Genomic DNA, 10,478 nt, shown 5'->3' with positions numbered 1-10,478 from the left:
TATAGGAAACGAGGAACGAAGGAATAAGATTCCATTTCATACCATGAGTTCATATTATTGTAGTTAACTTAGCAATTCGTTATCTTCACAAGTATCGGATACTGCTTGAGTGTTCCACTTTGAAAGTGACCTCAAACTATTGAAGATAAGTTAAGTTATCGACTTACAAGCTAAGAATGAAGCAAGTGGTGCTTTGTTTAAAGACCTTTAAGCTAAGGCTGGAACAAATAAATGGTTATTGTGTTCCATAATCAGCAACTGATCCGTTTACACACGGAAAGACTCACATTCAAAGCAATGAGCAACAGTTGCAAATTTATTTGAATGGAATGGTTGTCTAAACCATGAGTCAAGAATTCTTGATTATAAACAAACATTATCTTAACATGATAAACTAGAAAAAGCTCAAATTCATGGGCATGATTTGCGTTCTGAACATCTTTAGCAATGTCACATCGACAAGAACGTACTCAAGGCTCTATTAGATAGGCTCTTGATAGTTGATCGATTCGGAATCGTTCTAAGACAAGCAAGTCTTACTTGTTGAAACCAACAAAGTAAAGAGCTACTGTTCTTGGTATAGACAATTGACTTCGAAGGCTAAAGAGGATTCATTTACTTCAACGTCTCACAAAGAATTTGAAAGAATATGGCTATATTCATCAAATGTGAACAAACTTAACTTTGAATAGTTCAAGATTTCAGTGAAGTAAAGAATCGACTTGGCAAGATATCAAAACGTCTAGATTAGATCGAGCGATGTTTGCTTGAGCTAAGCGTGACCATCACAAAGTTATGAAAATAAAATTTTCATAAATAACACCACAAAGAACATAGTGTGTCTTCATGGAGACCTCGATGCCATTTAAAAATGACTCGAACAATGATGGATCAAATCCCTTCCTATAAAGTTCTTAAGATTTTCACGAAGGACTAATGTTACACTAAACAAAACGTTGAAGCTAAGAAAGGACGCTATATTCAGTTATGGATAGAATTATATTCTAAATGTCTTTTCAAGTATATGTCTAAAACTCTTAGCCACATTGGGAGTTCATTGGCTCAGTGGGAGCTAAGTGACTCAGTGGGAGCTCACCAGCTTAGCAAGAGCTAGGTGGTTGAGTGGGAGCTTAATGGCTCATTAAAGGCTAAGATAGCTCAAGTGGGAGCTAACTGTTTGTTTCATCACAACGAACTTTTACCCAAAGACAATTTACATGTCTCTTTGTAAGCATTCAAGTGAGACCATGGGCATTACCTCCATAACCTAATTGAGAACATAGTGTTTTTTGCTCTAAGTGGTGTCTTTCTGGAAAGTAACACGTTTCCAAAACGACAAGTGGGAGGAAAATGAACTCGATGACCATCGAGCTTAGCAACAAACTAGAATTGAGAATCTCGGAAGACCTTAAAAGGGCTTCGTGAGAATACTTGATCAAGAATACTCAAAAGGACTTTACAAGTGCCTTAAAAGAGAATTCATTTCTCACAAAACTTTTGAATAGTTAGAGAAAGATCAAGAATATCAAAACTCAGTGTTTGATGCAATAACCCCGTGTAGGTATAGAATTCAGCAAAGGCTTGGGTTGAATCCTATAAATTTTCTATTAAATTAGAAATAAACCTAAGACTTACAAGCATACTATTTACTATTAGATAATAAAGGAATAATGTCTTTTAAGATAGCTATGACAAATCCAAATTCCGAAAAATGGTTAGAGGCCATAAAAATCTGAGATAGACTCCATGTTTGAAAATCATGTTTTAAACTTGATTAATTTGCATAAAGGGTGAAAGATCCATCAATTGCAAATAAGTTTTCAAGTAGAAAACTAACAAATGTGGAAATGTATATGCATACATAGCTAGATTGGTTTAAAAGGATACAATTAAATTCATGGAGTAGATTTTAATAAAAACCTATTCACCAATCGGAATGGTAAAGTCTTTTCGTGATTGTTTTAGCAAAATTGCTCATATGAAATATGGCAAAATAGATACCAAAACCGCCTTCCCAAAATAGGATTTTGGAAGTGACTATGGAATAGTCTAAGGGTTTTGAAAATCTAAATAATGCTAGATTTGAAAGCAAGCTCAAGGAATCTGTTATGGGATTTAAGGAAGCATTGCATATAGGAATTGGAACGTGTTTTCTCATAAAGTTAATAAGAGGATTAGCTTGTGGAAACATAGAAATTATGATGAATAAGAAGTTTAGTGGGAGCAAAAGTAAAGGTCCAACGATAAGTTTACGAACTCTATTGTGAAATAACTATCAAATGCTAAATGCTTAGATTTGAAAGTGTTTTCGCCAATGGACCAAGCAAAAGACGATACTTAGTACGTATTGGGTATTAAATTCTATTGTATAAACTTGATAAAATGTTTGAACGTGTAAAGGAGTTTACCGTGTTAAACATGAATTGAAGGACTTTGAAAGACTTTCGACCCGTATGTATAAAACTAAGTAAATTTTTGAACTAAGTATAAGCTAGATGACAAGCGCACTTTAGGGCGCGCTTTAGAGCATATTTTAGGATGATTTTGGATGTATTTGGGGCTGTTTTGGCCGATTATTACCTTGTTATGCTTACGTTCCCCATATTACGTGCTTCACGGGTTTTCGGTTTGTTTTTTATGTGTTTTCAGGTAATATCAACCGAGTTTAATCGGATCCCGAGCCCTCGATGCGTAACCGAGCTAGCCTTGACCGAAGTCCGAGGAGTTAAGGAAGTTCAAGTGTCGTGTTACCATAGGCACACCCGTGCTAGCCTATAAGCAAGCAACCCCAGGCAAGGCATCACGGCCGTACAAGCCAATAGCACGGCCGTGTCAGTATCCACGCACCAGCACGGCCGTGCAGGCCATTAGCACGGCCATGCCAGATGTTGCCCGTGCCCGTGTCAGCTTCAGTATGAGCCCCGTGCTAGGGCATATTCAGCACGGCCGTGTCATTTTTAGCACGGCCGTGCCAGGAAGCTGCACGGCCGTGCCATATATAGCACGGCCGTGCCAAATTGAAGAAGAAATCCGGTTTACCTACTGACAAGCTAGCACGGCCGTGCTGATCCAGGGTTAACTGCGCGCTTGACTTCTCCGAATTAGAAGACGTATATAAGGCCCAACTTTAAGAGGATTTGAGAGACAGTTTTAGAGATAGTTTTTGAGAGCTTTTGTAGAGAGTTATTGGAGAACGTTCTTAGTATTAGAGATTCTTTAGTTTTCTTAAAGATTATTCTAGCAATTTTAGTTTTCTTGGATTGATTTGAAGCAAGATTTGTGAAGATTCTTTGAATTATCCATTGACGATGGATATCAAAGTTCTAAACTTTTCCATTGATTCGCATCAATACAATTGGTATTATTCATTCTTGTTTATTAATCAAGCTTTATTATTCCTTAATCAGAATTCATGTTTATATCTATTATGCTTTTGGAATTCATTATTGCTTTGATTATGAATATGTGTGAGTAGTCTCCTAGCTAGGGTTTCGGGATGAAACCCGGCCTAGGTAATCTATGTAATTGAGGATTGGTTTTGATAAATGGATTGTGATTAAATTGATTTTATGCGATTGCATGTTAATTCATTATAATAGGAGTAGCTAACCTAGAATCTTGAATTTGATTGCATGATATCCTTGATTTGAACAAGAGATTGTGAATTGAGTATTTCATTGTTGAATGTGGTTTGATTATGTATCGAGTAATGTTAAGTGCATGAGAAATCCAAGCTTAATATTGCCCGTTGTCTTCCTACCTCATGATATTGATCAGACATATAGTCTTTGCATATCCCGTTTGTCTCTGTGATTCCTTGTTGCGTAGTTACCGATGGTTTGGTGAATTCCCGTCTTCCCTAGTGTCTTAGTTTATCTGGTTTATCCCATCTTATTAGTAGTATTTTAGAACACCATTTTCCATTGATTTCAAACTAGCTTAGGTTAAAGATTGATTTGCAATTACTCTCGTTCCTCGTGGACCAAACCTTTATTTGCCATTGTACTTGGTTATAGGGTGTTCGTATAAGTATTGTTTGATTGAGAGTTAGATTGTAGCGACCAATTTAACCCTCGTCAAAATGGCGTCGTTGCCGGGGAGCGGTGTTTGTTAATTTCTTTTTGATTTCTTGAGTCTAGTTCATCATAAAAAAAAAGCACAAAAAGATTTTTCCCTTTTGGCTACACTTGTAGCCCTGCTATTTAATTGGTTTGGTTAGTGTGTATGCGCAGGTCTAAACAGAGAGAATTAATACCCTTCGATCCAGAAATCGAAAGAACTTTGAAGAGCAATCGTAAATCTCGATTGACGTCATCAAACTCTCAAGGAAAGGAACACAACACACAACAGGTTCCAATGACAGACATACCGCGCCAACATAATCGGCCAGCACCACGACCCCTTAAGGAGTTGGGAACTCCTGGGGCGTATAGAGCTTCAAGTGGGATTGCTCCGCCCACTACTCAGGCCAATGATTTCGAGATCCGGCCGGCTATGATCACCCTCATCGAGAGAAGGCGGTTTAGTGGTGCCAAGCATGAGAGCCCTTTGGCTCATTTGAACGAATTTGAGAAGTACTGCAATACCATCAAGGTTAATGAGTGAATCAAGAGTTCGTGAGATTGAAGCTTTTCCCCTTTTCACTTATTGGGAGAGCTCTCGAATGGTTAGAGAAGGAGGTGAAGCCGAACTCTCTACATACTTGGGATGATGTCACGACAACATTCTTGGGAAGATTTTATTCCCAAAATAAGACGGCCGATGCTAGAGCTTTGATCCAGGGATTTCGGCAAAGGAGTGGGGAGTCAATCTACGAAGCATGGGAAAGGTATAAGGAGTACCAAAGAGAGTGCCCACACCACGGAATCCCAACATATCAAGTTTTACAGATTTTCTATGGAAGATTAAGTCCTCAAGGGAAAACCAGTTTGGATGCGGGAGCAGGTGGCCCAATAATGAACAAAACTGAAGAGCAAGTCATAGATATTATCGAAGATGTGGTACGACACCACATGGATTGGCAAGACGGCGAGCGAGATGCTGTGAACAAGAGTGGAGGAGCGGTCTATTTAGTGGACCACCTCAATGCCATTAGCAACCTGACATCACAAATTACGAACCTCGGGAAGGAGATGTCAGTGATTAAAGCCAAGCCCGATTCCGTGCCATTGCAAGATCTTCCCCCCGAATCTAAGGGGAGAGGTATGAATCCTAATCCTTCCGTTTCTAATATGCCTGTAGGATGTATTTTCTGTGAAAACTGTGGGTCTTATGATCATTATACTAATGCTTGTAATTTTGATCCCTCATATGATCCTAATAATAATGATGGTAATAGATATAATAATGAACAGGTCAATGCTATGTCTTATGATAACGGACCTAGGAATGACAATAATAGATATCTGCCACCTAATCAAAGAGGGAACAATTATAATCAGGGAGGTAATGATTTTGATTATCAAAACTAGTGGGGAAATAGGGGCCAAAGGGACCAAAATTCCCAAGGACCCTATAATCAACATGGTGGTTTTGGAAATCAAAACCAATACCAACAGGGTAATCAAATGAATCATAATTCCCAAGGGCAATTCAATCAAGGGGGAAACAGAATTAATAACAGGGAAACTGGAATAATAATAAGGGGTACTCTAATCAAAATCCCCAACAATCTAATGTGCGTGGTTCCCGAGCTACAAATGATAATTATTATGCTCAAGGACCACCACAGAGATCTAGCTAGGAGGAAATGATGGAGTCCCAGGCCAAAATGTTCAACACTTTTATGTCCACCACTGATAAAAAATTTAGTGAATTATGACACATAATAAGATGCTTGAAACCCAGATTTCTCAGTTGGCTAGTGCTATAAAAGATGGGGTTGGAGTTTCAAAACTACCGCCTCAAGGTATTGACCCTAAAAACTCTGTAAATGCTATCACCACTAGGAGTGGAAAGACATTGAGGGGGAGCGATGAAGTAGTACCCCCTAGGAGTCAACCTGTGACTCCACCTATCACTGATAATGTTGTAGGAAATGACGATGAGAGGACCAGAGAAAAAGATAAAATTAATGAGGTCTCAAAGGAACAGGTGGGAGCACAAACCAATGAACCCGACCTATTACATAGACTCCCCTACCCCCAAAAATATGTGAGACATAAGCTAGATGCCCAATTAGGGAAGTTTTTAGAGACCTTGAAAGAAGTCCACCTTTCTATACCATTCACTGATGCTATCAAGCAAATGCCAAACTATGCTAGGTTTTTAAAAGATATATTGAGTGGTAGAAGAAACTGTGAAGGGGTAGAAATTGTTAACCTCACTGAACACTGTAGTGCTATAATAATGAACAAAATGCCTCCTAAGTTAGGAGATCCGGGTAGCTTTTCAATCCCTTGTGCTATAAACAAAATGAATATTGATAATGAATTGTGTGATCTTGGAGCTAGTGTTAGTCTCATGCCATATTCTGTTTATCAACGATTAAATATAGGAGAACTTCTTCCCACTAACATATCCCTTCAATTAGCCGATCGATCGATCAAATTTCCAAAGGGTAAAGTGGAAGATGTTCCCCTAAGGGTGGGGAAGTTTGTCATACCCGTTGACTTTGTGGTCCTAGATATGGATGAGGATGTTCATATACCTATAATTCTAGGACGTCCTTTCCTAGCTACTTCGGGGGCCCTTATTGATGTAAAGGGTGCCAAGATTTCATTGAAAGTAGGATAGGAGGTTTTAGATTTTGATTTAAATAAAACTATGAAATATCCTTGTTCTAATTCTGATAATTGCATGATGGTTGACACTGTTGATTCCATTGTCTCTGATATGCGTAACGAATTATTCTATACTAATCATGATTTTGAGTTGAATGAGAACAAGGAAAACAGGGACATGGAGGAGCAATTTCTAGATGCATTAGATGTGGCCACTGCAAAGGAGGCTAATGAAGCACCAAAGGTAAAGCTTAAACCCCTTCCAACACATCAAGGAAGGGTTTCCCCTGTGTTTGCAGTACCTAAGAAAGGGGCGGTGACTATTGTCAAGAATAAGAATGGTGAGCTTATCTCCACTGCAATTGCAAGTATTAATTATGGGTAACCTGTAATCCATGTGTTGCGTCAAGCTAATAACGTTAAAGAAGCGCTTCCGGGAGGCAACCCGAGACCCAGTCAATGAGGTACTTTTCTCTTTCCCTTTTTGCCTTCTAGGTAGTCTCTCGATGCCTGACATTGAGGACAATGTTTATACTAGGTTGGGGGGGGGGGTGAATGGTTTCCTTGTTGATTTTCCCTTGTTTTTCTTCATATTCCTATAAAAAAATAAAAAAACGAGTTTCTTTTGGTTTCGTTTTGGTTTGTTTCTATCTAACCTGTGCAGATATGAAGACTCATGGAGGTAGCATTAGGAGCTTCGCCGCATCTCATGTTGTCTTAGTGTGTTTTCAAGAAGCATCTGGTGAAATCTTTCCCTTTTTCCTTTAGTTTTTTTTTTGTTTTTGTGTGCTTAGGATAGTTTAGTTTAGGAAGAAGTTGAATGGTTCGAGGATGTTTGATCGGTTCTAAAGAACCTGGGATCATTGATGTTGATATCAATTGATCACTTGTTTGTCGATTGGGATTATTATGTGATTTTCATGCCTCTTTATGAGCCATTTAGTTTGTTTAGATTACTTAGTTGTTTATATATGTGTGCAATATAGGAAAAGCTTCTGTTATGAGAATGTGTAGTCTAGTTTATATGATTTGCCTCATAGTCTTTTCCTATATTTTTGGATCGTGATAAACTTGTCTAATTGCATAAACTTTTGGAATAATGCTCATAGTTGGATTCGAAATGTGAATGAATGTGTATGGAATGTCTATTTCCACTTAAGCCAGTGATGAATACACAGTTCGAGTCTATTGTTGATCAATGTAGACGAGTCTAGGCGAAGGGTAGAAATAGAACACTTTTGTCATGTGAAACTCTATGCCTTTGGGCTGTGGTAAGATGGAGTCGCTTCCCGGTTGTGGATTTGACCCCCTTGATTGGTAGTTTCTTTATTTGTTAGATCCCGTGAGGTTTATTTGTTCTAGCCTTCATCATTCTTGTTGAGTGGCATATTTGGATCCTTGATTACGCGTTTTTCGATCTTTGTGTTGACTAGTAGCTTCCGAGACCGACTTGACACTTTTAAAGGAGGAAGAGGGCACCTTTTTCATTTTTCTTATTTTGTTCCTTTTGTTTTGTTACAAATTGATTTTCTTTTTACATCATCTTACTTGCTAACCATGTTGAGCTTTAATTCCATTCTTGGTTAACCGTGTTACAAACCCGATGGCCAATGTTTTACCAACCCTTAGTTGTGAAGCGTTTACCTAGATAGGTTTGTTGAGCTTATTGTTTACTAATCAAGAAATAAAGTTTGATAGTTGGTTTGAGCAGGTGTGAAAGTGAGCCTAATTGTAAATATTTAATGCGAAAGTCATTTTGCCATCAATAAAAAAGAGAAAAAAAAAAAGAGAAAAAAAGAATTTAAAAGGAAAAAAAAGAAGAAGAGAAAAGCCGTCCGAATTGTGAAAAAGGCAAGGACACATAAATAAAGTTTTGAAGTTTGAAAGAGGTCATTTGAGTGTGTATTATATGGATAATTTGGGATGAGTAAGAATGTGAATCAATGAGATTGTGGAAAGTGAATTACATCTTTTGAACTATTGTTTTTGAGAATTGTGATTCTTGCGCTTCATTTAGGAATTAACCCCACTTTTTAAATTGTTTTCACCTACCTTACCCATTGCCAATACATTACAACCCTTTAAGACCCTTAGACTTTAGAGGTGTTCGGTTCTCAAACGGTGGAGGGAGATACCTTTCAACCCTATGGAAAGATTATGCGTAATCGAGATGTCGGGATACCTTTGTTATTTCCTCAAAACATCACTTTTTCCGGTTCCTTCGAGGAATCACGAGGGGCCAATTAGGGTGGTGATTTGAAGCAAAAGGGGAGGACGTGGCCGGTTTGGTTGGGTTTAGAGGGAAGCATGATTTCTTTGTTCTCTATGCTTGGTTTAGGTCTTGTTCGCATTTGATCAACGATATCTTGGATTGTATGTCTCGTTGCTTGTTTGAGTGAGTTTTCATTCCGTGCATGGTTGTTCTAAGTAGGATCCATTGATTTCATTCCGTGCTTAATTTGATTTGTTCGCAATGGCATAGTTTATTTGATCTTGTGTGTGTTTCCCTTGGATTTTGCTCGAGGACTAGCAAAAGTGTAGCTTGGGGGGTTTTGACAAGCTCACTTTAGGGCGCGCTTTAGAGCATATTTTAGGATGATTTTGGATGTATTTGGGGCTGTTTTGGCCGATTATTACCTTGTTATGCTTACGTTCCCCATATTACGTGCTTCACGGGTTTTCGGTTTGTTTTTGATGTGTTTTCAGGTAATATCAACCGAGTTTAATCGGATCTCGAGCCCTCGATGCGTAACCGAGCTAGCCTTGACCGAAGTCCGAGGAGTTAAGGAAGTTCAAGTGTCGTGCATTGATTACATAGCACAGGCAGCACGGCCGTGTTACCATAGGCACACCCGTGCTGGCCTATAAGCAAGCAACCCCAGGCAAGGCAGCACGGCCGTGCAAGCCAATAGCACGGCCGTGTCAGTATCCACGCACCAGCACGGCCGTGCAGGCCATTAGCACGGCCGTGCCAGATGTTGCCCGTGCCCGTGTCAGCTTCAGTATGAGCCCCGTGCTAGGGCATATTCAGCACGACCGTGTCATTTTTAGCACGGCCGTTCCAGGAAACTGCACGGCCGTGCCATATATAGCACGGCTGTGCCAAATTGAAGAAGAAATCTGGTTTACCTACTGACAAGATAGCACGCCCGTGCTGATCCAGGGTTAACTGCGCGCTTGACTTCTCCGAATTAGAAGACGTATATAAGGCCCGACTATAAGAGGATTTGAGAGACACTCTTAGAGATAGTTTTTGAGAGCTTTTGTAGAGAGTTATTGGAGAACGTTCTTAGTATTAGAGATTCTTTAGTTTTCTTAAAGATTATTCTAGCGATTTTAGTTTTCTTGGATTGATTTGAAGCAAGATTTGTGAAGATTCTTTGAATTATCCATTGACGACGAATATCAAAGTTCTAAACTTTTCCATTGATTCGCATCAATACAATTGGTATTATTCATTCTTGTTTATTAATCAAGCTTTATTATTCCTTAATCAGAATTCATGTTTATATCTATTATGCTTTTGGAATTCATTATTGCTTTGATTATGAATATGTGTGAGTAGTCTCCTAGCTAGGGTTTCGGGATGAAACCCGGCCTAGGTAATCTATGTAATTGAGGATTGGTTTTGATAAACGGATTGTGATTAAATTGATTTTATGCGATTGCATGTTAATTCATTATAATAGGAGTAGCTAACCTAGAATCTTGAATTTGATTGCATGATATCCTTGATTTGAACAAGAGATTGTGAAT

The sequence above is a fragment of the Chenopodium quinoa genome, unplaced genomic scaffold (assembly GCF_001683475.1).
Source record: "Chenopodium quinoa cultivar QQ74 unplaced genomic scaffold, ASM168347v1, whole genome shotgun sequence".
NCBI classification, from domain to species: domain Eukaryota; kingdom Viridiplantae; phylum Streptophyta; class Magnoliopsida; order Caryophyllales; family Amaranthaceae; genus Chenopodium; species Chenopodium quinoa.
This window is presented reverse-complemented; position numbering follows the sequence as displayed.